Genomic DNA, 15,903 nt, shown 5'->3' with positions numbered 1-15,903 from the left:
TGACTTGCAGCCAGATTTGAGAATCCCTGAACTAGATGCCCTCTTGGGTTCTTTCCAAAGCTGAGATTTCATCGGGAACATCTCATGAATGAGTAAGTCGGAAAGAATAGACAGTTCTGCTTCCGTTTTATCTCTGTCTCTCTTTTTTTAAACATTTTATCACTCATAAGACTTAGAAACATAAGGACTTAAAAAAAACGGACTGTAAAAGATAGAGTTTTATTTTTATTTTGTAATCCTGGGGAATTTCAAACATACGTGTGTAGCGAGAGTAGCGTGATGAATCCCTATCACCCCCTTTTGCCCATCACCAGATTCTGTAGTCAGCAAGGGCTTTTGGCATAAGTCTTTGGAAGCAGATCCTAGATCTCACGTCGATTTGCCTTCCGTGTGCAGAAGAATAAGCTCCAGTTCCTACATCACCTCAATGCCAGCGTCCCCCTGAACAAAGTGAACACTTCCTTGGTATCACCTAATACCAAGTCCGTACTCAGAGATCCCTGAGGGTTTACAGAATGTTCGGTTGGAATAGGATCCCAGCATGGTTTTGGTGTGTAGTTGTCCGTTAGGCCCCTGATGTCTGTTTTCATCGACAGCCAGCCCTATGCCTCCCCACTTTCTGATGCCCTTCCTTGTCAAAGACACTCATCTGTTGGGCTCTAGAGTGCCCCCACGTTCTGTCTGCTTCATTTGAATTTCATCTAGCGTGTTCTTCGGTCCCCTTGTATTTTGCATGAAATAGAAGTAAGGCTGGATCACCTTCTGAGTTCCCCCTCACCCCCCTCTAGAATGTTTTTTAGACAGTTCTTCTGTGTTCTCACATCAGGAAGGCTGGTTGGCCCCTCCTGGGGGATGATGCTGAGCTTGAGCCATGGGTTCATGTGGGATCAGCTGCTAGCCACCTCTGCAAGGTTTTCCATCGGCTTTTCATCTTAAGAGTTTCATCTGTGGACGGACCTCTGCCTGAATCAAAGTAGAGTTTCAGAGTCTGAGAAGAAGTTTTATATCCCCTAAATACAGATCTTAGTTAAGACTATAAGAGGAGCACATGCTAACCTGAGTACTTGTAAAGGAGGAGTAAAGTGCAATTCCTTTTTATAGGCTGGATGGTAATGGTTCATGCGTGTGTGTTTATTTCTGTGCTTTTTCTTACCAATTTAACAAAAACCATTGTTGTCACAAAAGGTTTATAAAGGAAACACTGTACAAAAGTATGTTTATTATATCTGGGGCTGAGCGCTTTATTTATTTATTTATTTATTTATTTATTTATTTATTTATTATACTCTTTATGTGCAACATAGGGCTTGAACCCACGACCCCAAGATGGAGAGTCACACACTCTTCCGACTGAGGCAGCTGGGTACCCCCAGGCTGAGTGCTTTAAACACAGTTTCAGCTTATTAATATGGGCAACTTGTCTAAGTTGAAAGAGGAGTGGATTAGAAGCCAAGATACCTGGTTCTAGTTTTGATGCTGGTGCTGGTAGCTATGTTGGCCCTCAGTCTTCTCATGTATAGAAGCAGCAATTCGTAATTGCTGGGCTTCTTAATTGGGGGTCTTTGGATATCACAGGCTTTGCAGACAGCCTGAAATTATTGACTTCATACCCCGTGACTATGCATGTTGCATTTTTCTGGAGGATCCCAGAGTTCTGTTTGTTCGGTTTTTAGATTCTTTAATGGAACCTCTGACTCAGGAAAAGTGAAGAACCACCTGTGTTTTATAATAACAGTAGCAGACATAAATATGCAAACACCTTCTTCGAACTTGCCATATGCAGTATCCTACTTCCTCACTACAATCCTGTGAGGAAGGTCCCATTTTCCTTCTTAACATAGGTGCTGAGTTGAGCTCAGAGTGGTTAAGAAACTTTCTGGAGATCACATGGCTGGTAAAGTAGGAGAGCAGTAAATCACTCTAATTCCCTCCAGTTTTGAAGGGCCTGTCCTTAAATAAACCCGGGTGTTTAGTTATACCTCAGTAGACAGGCTATTGTAGATCATCTCTACATTCTTCCTCAAAATATTCTATGAACATGAGTTATAGGGAACTAACATGACACCAGTAAACTCAGAATTTACTGTGGGGGTGCAGGGTAGAGAAAGGTAAATATAGAGAGTCTTTTTGTGCTGTTGGGATGGGGCCAAATTCTGTCTTTATCAGCAAATGGAAAGATGGGGCATGTGCATGAAGCTTACCCATGCCCTCTCAGCTTCCGGCTGCCAGGCTCTATCCTGAGCCTCCTCCACTGATTTGGCCCAAGTTCAGAGTCCCTTCCCTCTGCATAGACACCGTTTATACAAGCTCTCCCTCCCAATTCCCAGCCCCCTGGATGTTTTGCTTTTCCACCCTGGTGGATGAGATTCTTTTTCTTTTTCTTTTTTTTTTTTTTTTATGAGATTCTTTTTCAAAGGCACTTTGGAAAATGCGGTGGCATCTCCTACGTGGCAGGACCTCCCTATTATGCACAGTTGGCTCTAATTCCCTCCTCTTGGTGGTTCAACACAGTGTCAAGAGCATTCCCCTTTCCCATGATGCTAGTCAATGTACCCATTTAACTGATGGTCATTTTAGAAGAAGAGGTGACTTATTTTGAATAAGTAATGCTCTTTGAAGAACTGCGCATCCTGGTTTTGATGGGGAGGGTCCTAAAAAGTCAGGGTAGTGTTGGGTGGTGAGGCATGCAAAAAATGTGTTGGGGTTTATCAATTTCTTCTGAGGCCTCTGGGGCAGGTGACGATCCCATTCATCCCTGAGTATGGGCTGCCTTTTTCTCACCAGGGCGCCCCACCCAGTGCACCGCTTTCTGTTGTTGGTGCTAAATGCAAACTTTGTTGCCTGAGGAGGTTGGGGTCTCCAAAGGGCCTGAAGTAAACATAACCCTGTGTCGCAGGCCCTGGAATAGGAAGCACTTCATACCAGCATCCTCCTTCATCCCAAGGAGTCTGCACCACCCTTGGCCATGCTCTCCCTCTGATCCTATCAACTCTGCTTCTTGCTGATTCTTCAGGTATTAGATGCCTTGGCGGTGGGGGAGGGGGTCGTGCATTCCTGTTCTGGTCTTGCCAGCTGTTGATTGTCTGCTCATTCATTCATTCAAAGACTTGGTAAAGTAGTTATGGTCAGTACCAACTCTACTCAACTACACCAAATGCTGAAAGGATACAAAGTTGAATGTGTGGTGGCCTGGGCCCTAGCCCGTGGTCCAGTGAGCCCTGCCCACAGACTTGCCTCAGCTCTGAGAACTTAACCAGCAGAAGCCCTTCCTTCAGCCTACTTTCCTCCTTTTGCTTATCTGTTTCCTGTTTCTCCCATCATTCTTTTCTGGCCCTTCTGTTTCAAAGTTAACACTGCTTTTTCAAGTCCCTACAGTGACTCCTATTGTTGACCTTGAGAAGGGTCCCTACGAGTCTTCTAGAAAGCTTGGTTCTTGTGGACTCGGGAGCCCCATTGGTGTATCTGTCCAGTAGCTCTCCCCATGAACGGTTCAAAAATGTTGCATTTCCTTTGGCAGGGCTTTGTGATACCTGGTAGGTCTATGGGTTGCTTCTTCATTGATGTACTGCCTGGATCTCCGAACAGCAAGAAATTGCTCTCAGAACCTCCCCTGTTGAGCTGAAGAGGCTTTGGGATTTCCCTTTGAAATCACTTTAGCTGCAGGATAATTCTCTGCAGTAAATAATATGGGAAGTTGGCACACTGACCTCCTATTTGAAAGTCATGGGTTTTGCTTCTTTCACAAATAGTGATGAGTTGTTTGGATTAATCCATACTTCTCTCACAGAGCCCTTGGTCATCTTAATGCCCTTAAGTTTTGGCGAGGTGATGGCAGGTCTTAGATTTTGTAGAAAATTCCACCATCTGCCCGGTGGACATTTTTGCACTTGAAACAAATGATTATATATTTTAAAAAGGCTAATGTAATGTTTGATTTGATGAGACTGTAGTTTATTAGGCAGACCTTTGTTTATGTATTTTGGTTCCATGGTCCCATTAAAGTACCTTATTCCCATTCCCTACCCTTGCCACTTTTCACTTGTCGCTTGTCTCGATGAATGTATCTAACTAGCCCGGTGAGAGTTTATCTTTTGGCTGCATTTGGTTCAACAGGGGCCTGATGTTCCTGTCAGAACTTACCAAGTTGTTCTTGTGGAGTGCTTCCGTATTGGTAGGCCATCAATATCTCTTTACCTGTGATTTCAGGGACACCGGGGCCCTCTGCTTACTAGTTTATTCAGTAGAGAGATCTGGTAATCTGAAAGGTTAAGTTAAAAAGTGAGATTTGGTTCTTGCCTTTTAGGAGCTTATATTGCAGGGAAACGAGACAAAATAAAAAATAGAAAAAAGAATAAACCACCACAAGTATGGGAAGTGTGCCACATCAATAAGTGATAGGTGTCATTTGAGGTCAGAGAAGCTTCTCTTCCCTAAAATGGGGCATATGGATATTCTTCATGGGGAAAGCACTCAAATAAATTCACAAAGCATTCTTCTGGTGTGAGAATGAGCATGCGACCTCCAAGAATGGATGAGTTAGGATGAAATTTGACTATTCGAGAAAATCCAAACAACAGTGAGTTAAACACGTTACAAGTGGATTGCTCGGACATAAAATAAGTCTTGAGGAGTTGGACAGAGACCCACATTCCACCTCTCCTTCTGCTCTGCTGTTCCTAGTGCACTGCTGGTTTCCATTCTCAGAGCCTTCTCACGGTTGAAGATGGCATCAGCTAGCATGCTCTCCATTTAGGAAGTAGGTAGGGGGTGTGCAGGGAAGGATCAAACGGGGTCCCACTGAGTTAGCAGTTTTAAGGAGCTTTTTCAGAAATCCCACACTCTGCTTTCATCTCATTGGCTATACTCTGGTCACATGGCTGCAAAGAAGGCTAAGAAATGGAGTCTTTCAGCTGAGACCATTGCAGTCCCAAATAAAACGTTGGTTTTGTTACTATGCAAGTGTGGGATTTTCTGTCAAAGAGGTCTAGAGGAGATAAATGTTGCTGGACCCGAGGGATATGTTGGAACAGTGTCAGAGAAGAGGAAGGAGAGAGATGGGTGGTTAGGAAGGTTATGTAAATACAAGTAAGGAGTTGGTGGGGGAGCTAGGAGGCCAAGGGAGGGGGAGGGGACTATAAATTGCTCTGGTAACTTAACTAAAGCAGAGACGCTGACCTATTTTTTTTTTTTTTTAAACATGGCAGTTAACCAGGATTTTGCTTCAAGATACTCTGGTTAAATTGCATTTAACATTTTGAAAAGCAAATAGCTTAATGTAGCCTGTGCCCAGTATGATAAGAAGAGAAGCAAGGCAATGTATGGTGGGAGATAGAGAGTGGTGTAAAGTTGTTTTCTGAATAATAAGTTGCCAGTCTGCTGTGTGAGGTTGCAGAGCGTTCCAAGAACGGAATGCAGGCTTTGCTGTGTGCGCCTGCGCATGCACCGGGGAACTCGGCGGGGGACCAGAAAAATCCAGGCGGGGCGAGCATGTTGCTGCTCGGCGGCTGGCGGCTGGCGGCTGGAGGAGGCTCTGTGCTTACCTGCCCTGGGTCTCCTCCCCTGGTCCCCATGGGAGAAGTGGGGATCTGCCCTGCTCCCAGCGGGGTTGAGTTCCGGGCTGCCTTCCATTTACCAGAGCTCTGTGCAGGATACAGGACCGATAAGTGATTTAACTGATGTCATTAGACAGAAAATCATCAGCTTGCAGGACGTTTGTACACTTTGTTTTTAGGGAAAAAAAAGAGGCCAAGTCACACGAGCGCTGCTCTAATTGTGGCTATGATAGTGGAGGGGGAAAAAAAATCCAGGGTCTCCCAGAATCAGAGCACCACAGTGTGGCCCGGAGCCTGGATGCAGGGTCTCACCAAGTACTCTCAGGATACTGCATAAAATGCCCAGGTCCTTCCAGTGTCTTCCACAATGCGGTCATGTAAAGTGAGACCCTGTGTTCATAGCCATGATTTCCAGACCGCAGAAGCCTTAGTTTGCAAACTAAAAATCAGACTCGGCATTTACAAAAAAAAAAAAAAAAAAAGTTCAGTCATTTTAGAAGCATTTTTAGCAGTGATCATTCCTGCCACACATCTATGTGGAATGCCAAGCACAGTTTTGGGTGCTGAGGATATAGCGGTGATGTGTGGTAGTTAGTTACCTGGCTATTCCAGACGATCGGTAGGGCGGGGAGAAGGGGACGGGGGCACGTGTTGAACACTAGAGCCATACGTGAACACATAGGTGATAGAGCAGATAGTGATACACATGGTGAAGAAGACAAAACAGGGTAAAACCCTGGAGAGGGGTGAGGAGGAGGGTGGGAGGCTTCCTGGAGGTGTTGATGGGGCCATGCCTTAAGTGGCAAGAGGGATGCTGCAAGGCCTGGAACAGAGAGAGCAGCAGGTGCAAAGGCCCAGAGGTGGCAGCAGCTGGAAATGTCCAAGGGACAGAAAGGAGGCCAGTAGAAAGGACATTATATAGAGAAAATGTGAGGTTTTATTTTTTTTTATTTTTTCCTTTTTCTGTATATTTTTTTATTGGAGTTCAATTTGCCAACATATAGTATAACACCCAGTGCTCATCCCATTAAATGCCCCCCTCAGTGCCCGTCACCCAGTCACCCCATCCCCCGCCTACCTCCCTTTCCACTACCCCTTGTTCGTTTCCCAGAGAGGATGCGATGTTTTAAAGAGCCGTTCTGGAGAACCATGTACCTGGGACTGGCTCTGATGGTGCAGGTTAGAGAGGTCAGAAATGATGCTGGGCTTAGATCAGGACTGGGGTTTGCAGATGAAGGCCTGTGGGCAAACGGGGGTTGGGAAGTCAGATGGGGGATAGAGCAAACATTCTGTTTTGGCGATGTTAAATTTGGGGTGGCTTTTGAACATCTGAGCGGAGCTATCAGGTTGGGGGTTTGATATGTGAATTCCAAGCTCAGTAGAGAAGTCAGAGCGGAGGTAGAAATCTGGGGCGCATTAGTGGTTAGTTGGTGGAAATGAAAGCGGATTTCTGGATTACCTCTCCATCGGAAAGGAGGAGAAATCAAACCTCCATTTCAGTTCTTATAAAAAATTATATTTCCATTGCTATTTTGACTAGAGAATTCACTTTAGGGTAGCTTTGGCATGGTGCATAAAAACAAAAGAGGTTCCTATTTAGGGGGAGAAATTCAGAATTATTTCAAAAAATAACTTAACCTGTAGTTATTGTAGTTCCTGCCAGTAGTTTTGCAGGCAGAAAACAAACCTTTGCTTTTTGTAATGAGATTGTAATTTCCAAATGCGCTCGGGGCCGGTGGCGCCTCGATATGGCGATATGATGAGAGGAATGCACTCTAGTAAACATCCCATTTAGCAAAGCCCCCCTAACCCATGACTTCTCCCTGAGTTCCCTGCCATCTGGTCCCTGGCTAGAGAGAGGAATTTTTCTTGTATATGTGTTTCCATAGCAACGAGTTTGCAGTTGATATGGAAAGTAAGCAGTTGCCCTGGCAACGGAGTTGCTGATGTGGTGGCTCCTCGGCTTTCAGGAACAGGATAAGCTGACCAAACTAGTTTAGATGCATCGCAGAGGGCAGGGTGATGTAGGGCTGCACGCGGGCCCTGCCAGTGTAGCATCAGCTCTGCCTTAGGAGCGACGCAGCCCCTCCCTCTTCCCCCGGGAAGGCTCACGGAGGTAATAAATCAGACAAAAGTAGCTGCTGTCAGTTGAAATAGATTATAAGAGGGATTTCCCGGTGGAATTTATTTAGCGTCTCTTAAAGGGGAATGTTGTAGTCAGGGTACATTTGGTTGCAAAGAAAAGAAAACCACCCGGGTTGGCATAAGTAAAAGAGTGTGTGTCTCAGAGACACAATAATCGCTCCCAAAGGGCTGGTGGGTGATGCACAACCGAGCGCATCTTGGGTCCGTGGGCCGTTGGAACCGTTCCCTGCGTCCCTCGGTGGCCACATGGGATGCTCATCCCTGCCTTTCTCTGGGGTTGGGTTCCCGGAGTTCCTCGCAGTCTCGCTTCCTCTGCGTGGCTGTTGATTTCTGCTTCTGAACCCCGTTGGCTTGCCCCAGTGGAAGTTTGGCACCAGCCCCTTCAGTGTGATGGTCCCTGTGCCCAGTGATATTGGCCCCATCGTTTCTGTCCAGTGTCTCTGTCACAGTGCCAGACACATGGCCTTGGTCTCCCTGGGGGTTAGATGTCCAGCCCTGGTCACAAAGGGCCAGAGTGTCCGGGATCCAGGGACACCTCTGCATGAGGGCTGGAGCTGGGGCTTGAAACGTTCCCGTGGTGAAAAATTCTCCGGGAGGCCTTTGGCCTTTCGAAAACATCTCAATAATGAAAATAAAAATAAGAGGAGCTTTTGACTATTTTGTACTTTCTGCTTCGCTTCGTGGCTCCTCAGGACACCTGTCACAGGTGTTGGAGACTGATACACCAGAGAACTCTGGGACTGCCCCAAGGCTCCCTGCCACTTCTTTATCATTGCTGGGATGACTTCATCTTTCTTGCCTTTTGTTTCCAGAGATTTGGGGCTGAAATTTCCCAAACTAGCAAAGTTTTTCTTTGGTGGCTACTTCTTCCTGCCAGCTGCCCTCAAATTGCCTATAATCACGGGGTTGAGTGATTACCCAAAATTATGAACTCTAGCCCCCTGTTCTAGACAGGAATAAATGTCAGCTATCCAACACAAGTTGTCCTGATTTTCAAGATCAAGAGGTTGGGTAATGGTTCTTGCTAAGCAGCCCATGTCATCACGTTGTGATTTTCAACATGGGGAAAAAATGTAATTATTCTGAACCGAGCACTGGTGTAGACATAGAGAGATCACCAAACTTTGGTGTAGTGGACTGGCCAAAGATAAAAAGAGACCGGGAAGGTTAAAAGTGGCATTTGCCATTTGCCAGGGGATTGACCAATGGCCAAGATGAAACGATTTGGAAATCCACAGGAGAAGATGATCCCTAATGGTTAGCAGAACCATGGTGGGACGCCTGGAGATGACACAGAATTTCATTAGCTGAACCCTTCAGGATGGCCGGGGCAACAGGGGCCGATGGCAGGGAGAGAGGAGGTCACCAATTACCAGGGTTAGTAGCTTGCACACAGGTGGAGGGTGGGCAGGGAATGGAGTGGGAAGGCTCATGTGGGAGGCTGAGTGTGCAACATGGGAACTGATATTTTCACAGAGCCTATGGGGGGCTGTTTGGAATTGCGTGAAGCATTTGTATCCATGACCTGATAGCTTTCCAGCAACTGCAGAGTCGATGTTATGTTCTTTTTACAGGTAGGGAAACTGAGACTCAGATTCAGTGGCTTGCTGAAATGGCATGACCAGATGTTGAACCAAGATTCTTTTTTGCTTTGCCGTTCCCCCAGCTGGCTGAAGCAGAGGGCTTCTATAGGACAGAGAGGGACCTAGATTTAGGAAGGTAGGTTGAGCTGACTGTGGAGTTCTTGAGAGCCACGCCCAGGAATCTGGACTTTGCTCTGAAGGTGGTGGGCAACCCTTAGGTATTTCTGAGCATGGGTGCCCCATATACAAAGGTACGAAAGGAGGCAAGTGCTTCCTGCTTATGCCTTAGAGGTTTGCACAGCAGCCCTCTTCTCAGCGCAGAAGGCCACAGCGGTCGTGGAGTGATTTTCTACAGACTTAACTAACAGAGACCAGATTTTTCCACAAACAACAACAACAAAAGAAACCCCACCCCAATCTGCAACTTACTTTTCATTTTAAATGTTTCACTCTTATTTTTATTTAATGAATCCTGTTTTCATTGACTATTGCTTTTATTTGTTGGCCCCACCACTTCTATTAATGTCTTGACCCTTCTGGAATTCATACAGTTCATAGGGGAATGAAACGAGTGAGCCCCTCTCTGGGGATTGGGGTTTTTTTTTTTTTTGACATTGGGGTAGATTTTCCTCTCTTGCCGTTTGAGATGGCAACGTCTTTGCCCCTTCAGCATTATAAGGAAGCGTGGTGGTATTAATCTTTTAGCTCTGTAGGGAAAAGGGGCCGAGTGGGTGATTTTACTCATGCTTTTGTTCATTTGCCCTCTGAACTCTCAGAACTTGGAGGACATTGCATTAGGTACTGTGGAACCTGAGGCACAGGGAGATGTATGGCTGGGTCCTTGGTGGACACCTTGGGGTCATCCCTGATGCTTCCGTCTTCTTCAACCTCATACCCAATCAGTTACAAAGATCTCTTGATTCTGTCTCCTAAATGTCCCTCCATCTGGCTGTCCCATTCTCTCCAATCTCAACTATTGGCTGGAAGAGCGACACAGGGGCCCCCTCCTCCTGCTTACTGTCTCTGCTCAAGTCCAGGTGATAGCAGTGCTGCTGGAGGCTTCGATGCCCAAATGCGAACTCGGCCACCACCTTTTGGTGGTTCCTGTTACCTCAAGTGGTTTGTCACAGAGTGTGGCTCTGACCACCAGCTTTAGAATAATCTAGAATATTTATTAGAAATGCAGCTTTCTGGGCCCAAGCTCAGCTTTACTGAGAATTCGTGGTGTGGCCGCCTGGGAATCTGCATTTTCACCAGCTCTCAAGTGATTCCTTTTTACATGGGTATTTGAGAAGCAGAGTTGAGAGGACTTGGTTCAAACCCTTCAGCACAACTTGGAAGCTCTGCCTTCCTAGTACTTTTCATGGTGGCAGATTTCAAGACTGTATGACAACGGACTTCAGAGTCCATTGTAGCTCTCACGGGAGACAACACATCACACATATCATCCGTGTGGGACCCATCTTGTTTCATCCTTCCTCCCCTTGCCCCTTCCCACCCTCTTTACTGACTGATTGATTGAAGATTTATGTATGTGAGAGTGCACATACCTGCATGCGTGACTGGGGTAAGGGGGCAGAGGGGAGAATCCTAAAGCAGACTCCCTGCTTGAGCATGGAACCTGACTCAGGTCTCCATCCCAAGACCCCAAGATCATGACCTGAGCCGAAATCAAGAGTGCTCCCTCGCTGGATTACTTTAAAGCAAATCCCAAGCACCAAATCGTATCATGACGTCTACACATATTTTGGAATGTCTCTCTATACGTGAGAACTCAGACACACACGCAGCCCTACAAAACCATCATCACTCCTAAAACCAAATTAACTGCGATTCTATACTGTCACCTAAAATCCGGTCCATTTTAGGATTTACCTGATTGTTTAAAAAAAAAAAAAATCAGCAGTGGTTTATTCAAATTAGAATCCAAAGCAGGTGCGCATATATGGCATTTCATTGATGTGGCTCTGAAATCTCTTTTTGACCTGTGCTCCTTCCTCTTCTTTCCTTCTCACCATTTAAAGGACGCCGTTTTCCCTTTCATCCTCTTCTCCATCATTGTTGTGATGTTCAGTCTTTTTTTTTTTATCATATTGCCAGGCGCCGTGTTCCCACAAAGGCTGTGTGCTCCAATGCTGACTTTTGCTCACGTACGCTGTTCTCTCTGCCCAAAATATTCTTCCTCCCTTCTTCCCCTCCGGGTGCTGCATTCTCCACTTGGACGAACCAGCTGAGCCGGGCCTCTGTGAAGCCACCTTTCCCATTGTGGTTCTTGTTCTCCACTTTGCCTGGTATTTCGCAGTGTGATGATCTCCTCAGACTCTGCGCCTGCCAGTGTTCCCCTTTCAGCTCTCCCACCACCCTGAGGTGCAGGGCAGGGACACTACGTGGTTCACTTTTGCACCCCTGAGGGCCAGCACGTTGCCCGACATGTGGTAGGTACACTTGAAATACCTTCTGAGAGATTGGATGAGCCATCAGACACCAAATTCAAGTGTTTATAATAAACCTAGGTTCAGCTTTTGGGAAGTTACTTGACTGTTGACTCTCATCATATGGTTTGTGGTACCTGCAGGAGTAGCTTTCTCTTAATTAGGAAGAAAACTGCTTTCTAATTTTTTTTTTTTTCAATCCACTGTAAGATTAGGTTTGCCCAGATAACTGCCTCTGTCTCCCTTCAGGAACCAACCGTTGTGGCCATTACTGCCATCCTCTTGTCAAGAATTAATAAAAGGAAGAGCGTCTTGGCTTCACTGTGCTGACTGAGGAGTGTGTTTTACAGTTGGGAGAGAAAGAGGTGGTTCAAGGCATGCAAGAGAATTGACCCTTGTCTTGGGAAATTCACTTAACTGTACATAACACCCAACAGCCTGTCACTTTTGTGAGAATGAACCTGAGCACAGCCTGCTGGTGGTAGAGATCTTAGAGATCTCTTCACTGAGATCCCAGAAGGCCATGTTGGTTCATAGAAGAATCTGAGGTCCACCCGGTGCCAGTGACTTAGCTAAAAACCCGTATATCTGGGTGAAGAGCCCAGGTCTCCTGCTTCTTGTGTGATGTTCTTGTCTGCATTGTTTCACAGCTTCCCTCCTTCCTTGAGATTCTGATCGATTGGAAACGGACATGAGCCCGTGCCATTTATGTGAGGTGTATTTTCCTTCAAGTGTCATCCTTTGAGTCACTGAGTGTACTAAATTTTTTAAATCAATGATGTGTCATTTCTGTTGGTGACCCTTGAAAATATGCTCAAAGCTATCAAACTTTTTTTTTTTTTTGGTTAACTACTAGGAATATCATTGAATTTTAGGTTTTGAATGAATCTCTGGACACTCTTTTGAGTTACCTGCTAATTCATATTATAGCCATCCATCCTCTCCACACAGATCCTTCCCGGTGAGCAAAGGACCTGATCCTGTTTGTTGATACAGATACTATGTGTAGGGAATGCAGATTGCCCCGAAGCACTGGCAAGTGTGTAATCAAAGGACTGTTGGAACATTTTTTGACTTGAGTGTCTATCCTAATTAACTCTCTATTATCTCTGGGGGTTTTTTTGACCTTTTTTTTTTTTTTTTAAAGATTTATTTATTTTAGAGAGAGAGAGCTTGTGAATGCATGAATGGGGAGAGGGGCAGGAGGAGGGAATCTTATTATTTTTTTTTATAAAGATTTTATTTATTTATTCATGAGAGACACAGAGAGAGGCAGAGACACAGGCAGAGGGAGGAGAAGCAGGCTTCATGCAAGGAGCCGGATGCAGGACTTGATCCCAGGAATCCAGGATCACACTGAGCCAAAGGCAGACACTCAACCACTGAGCCACCCAGCCGTCCCAGGAGGAGGGAATCTTAAAGCAGACTTACCACTGAGCACGGAACCTGACACGGGGCTCTGTCCCACGACCCTGAGATCATGACCTGAGTCAACACCAAGAATCGGACGCTTAATCCCCTGAACCACCCCAGGTACCCCTTGACTTATGTTAAAGGCTTTCCCCCATCCTTATAGCTTAGTTTATATCTAGGGGGGTTGTTTCTCTGAAATACTATTAACAAGTAATAAGGTCATGGTACCACTCCTGTATGGTGCCTAAAACATTCTCATAACTCGTTCATTCAACAGATGTTGATTTCATGCTTAGAAAGAGGCTTTGTGCTAGGCATCGGGAAAATGAGGATGATTTCAGTCCAGTAGGAGAGATGAGTGTCTAAGAAGTGCACGTGCAACATGGCATATGACATCTGTACAAGGTGCTATGGGAGGGCGGGTGAGGGGGTGACCACCTCCCAGTTTTTGTATCAATCAATGAGCAAGGTTTCCGTTATACAGGGAGGGTCAATAGGGAGAAGGCTTGGGAGGTGCACAGGGTGCTGAAGTAGATGCAGAGGGTGTCAGGATTCTGGAGCTAACTTGGTCGCTGACCTGTGACTGGGGTAAGTGCCTGCATCTCTCTGAATCTCGGATTTCTCCATTCAGTTCAGTAAGCCTTCTCTCGTGAGCCTGCTGTGCTTACTCAGCGTGTTTATTCAGCAACTCATGTGTGAGTGGAGCTGGCTTTGATCCATGGTTCCCAAACTAGTTGCCCCAGAGGACTCTGATTATCCTCCCTGGTCTATGCTTTTGTTTGACATTTAGGATGACCAGCAGTCACAGGGTCAGATCTGCCGTAGATCGCCGGGGTCAGCACGGTGTGCCACGGGGAAGAACATTTCTACCAGCAGCACAGGGCCTCTGGGCGGCTGCTTGCAGAGCGACATTGATGATTTCTGAACGGTTTTGGGGGAGCATCGGGATGGAGCCTCGTCCTCATGCTGCTGATTCTGCAGAAGACCTTTTCCATTTGGGAAAGTGGCACCAGGATGTGTGTGATCTGCAGGCCTGTTCTTGCGCCGTAATTAAAATGTATGCAACTGCGTGAGTGGGGACTCACTGGCTGGCTGCTTACGTTGGATCTTGTGTCTCCCTGGGCCCTGCTGTGTCGGTCCCTGCAGGTCGCAGCCAGCAGTTGGGACCCTGCTCTTCCGAGCACCCTTCCAGGGATCCTGGCACCCCAGGATTAGGGCACATCTGCTCCACGCATCCTATTCCTGCGGAAATGGAATTCTAGAGTGTGCATGGCCTTGTTGGCACCATTGACACACGTGTACCTGTCTGGATCTGTCAGGCTACCCTGCCCACGGTGGGTTTTTGGTTTTTCTCTTTCTCTGTACATTTCTCTCTCTCTCTCACTCACTCACTCTCTCTCTCTCTCTCTGTTTTATTTTTCCTGTGTACATTTCTCTTAATGATGATGTCTCCTTTATCAAAAAGCACTTAATAAACTCCCAGTGAAATCAGAAGCTGTTAAGGGCACTTGTGATGGGGCTCGTCTTACGTGCCCAGGTCCCTGCCCCAGACAAGTGCTACCTCTGGGCTGTGCGCTCCCCTCTCCATTGCTGTTACTGAGTCACTTCTGTGTCTCCCTGGACAAGCCTGCTGTCTGTGCAGGCGTGATTTATTGCCAGATGGTTATTTTCTTTACAGTGATTGAGTTTTATGAAATGTAATCCCAGTTAGTAGCCCCCCCGTGTAAAATGTTTGGCTTACGCACTTGGAGCCATTTGTTTAGCCCAGTGTTGAGGTTTACCCCCAGGCTTGGTGGGGAGCTGTGTTCATGGTGGTCACCCGGCTGGGGCTGACGGGGGGCAATGCTTTACCCTCAGTACTTTGGGGACCACACAACGGTTTTCAGATCAGCCGTTCAGAAATGGCAGCTTACTCACATGGGGTCCTTGTTGGATTTCTCATGGCCCCCAGCATTTGCCTGTCCAAGCAAGCATTGTGGGTTGAGTTGTCTCTCTGAAAAGGTATGTTAAAGCTCCAATCCTTGGTACCTATGAATGTGGCTTTACTTGGATGTAGGGTCTTTACAGACCCAATCAAGTCAAGATGAAGGCATTACTGGATTAGGTTGGGCCTTCATTTTAGTACAACTGATGTCCTTATAAGAAGAGAAGAGAGGCAGGCCTGCATTTAGGGAGGCTGGAAGCGGAGGTCGATGTGACCCATCTACAAGCCAAGAAACTTAAGGCTTGCTGACATCCCGCAGACGCTTGAGAGAGGTGTGGAACACATCCTCTTTCAGAACTTCCAGAAGGAACCAGCTCTGCTGACACCTGGATTTTGGATTTCAAGCCAGAACTGTGAGAGAATACATTTCTCTGGTTCTAAACTACCCAGTTAGTGTCACTTCTTTTTAGTGGCCCTGGGACGTGAACATAGCAATGAAAAGAAATAGTGATGAGTTTCTTTCTTCTTTTTTTTTTTTTTTAAAGATTGTATTTATTTGACAGAGAGGGAGAGCACAAGGAGGGGGAGTGGCAGGCGTGGGGAGAGGGAGAAGCAGACTCCCCACAGAACCAGGGAGTTGGATTCAGGGCTCAATCCCAGGACCCTGAGATCATGACCTGAGCTAAAAGCAGATGCCTAACTGACTGAGCCACCCAGGGGCCCCCGGTGATGAGTTTCTGCCTATGCTAAAGGCATAGGTGCCTAGGAATTATGCAGTGGGACTGTGTCCTTTACAGAGGAGGGAGCTTAGGCCAGGGAGGTGTGTGGCCACACAGTGGGGGCTGGTGATCAGC

At 46.5% G+C, this 15,903-nt stretch overlaps 1 protein-coding gene and 1 long non-coding RNA gene across 15 annotated transcripts in view; one reads left to right on the top strand and one right to left on the bottom strand.

Annotated features, from left to right (window-relative positions):
• FOXN3 (forkhead box N3) overlaps positions 1-15,903 on the top strand; it is a 393,365-nt gene that overhangs the window by 175,698 nt on the left and 201,764 nt on the right. The gene's annotated exons all lie outside the window — the stretch shown is intronic.
• Positions 199-7,410, bottom strand: LOC140640366 (uncharacterized). Of its 2 annotated transcripts, none has more exons than XR_012037057.1 (5): positions 7,191-7,410; positions 6,631-6,791; positions 5,541-5,639; positions 4,141-4,258; positions 199-963 (listed from the first exon to the last, which is right to left on the bottom strand). It is a non-coding gene; the product is annotated as an uncharacterized lncRNA (long non-coding RNA). The 2 variants fall into 2 exon arrangements; XR_012037056.1 differs by having other exon boundaries at positions 201-963; positions 6,708-6,791.

The sequence above is a fragment of the Canis lupus genome, chromosome 9 (genome assembly GCF_048164855.1).
Source record: "Canis lupus baileyi chromosome 9, mCanLup2.hap1, whole genome shotgun sequence".
In the NCBI taxonomy this organism is placed as follows: domain Eukaryota; kingdom Metazoa; phylum Chordata; class Mammalia; order Carnivora; family Canidae; genus Canis; species Canis lupus.
The sequence above is the reverse complement of the archived record's forward strand: the minus strand, read 5'-3'. Positions and strand labels throughout refer to the sequence as shown.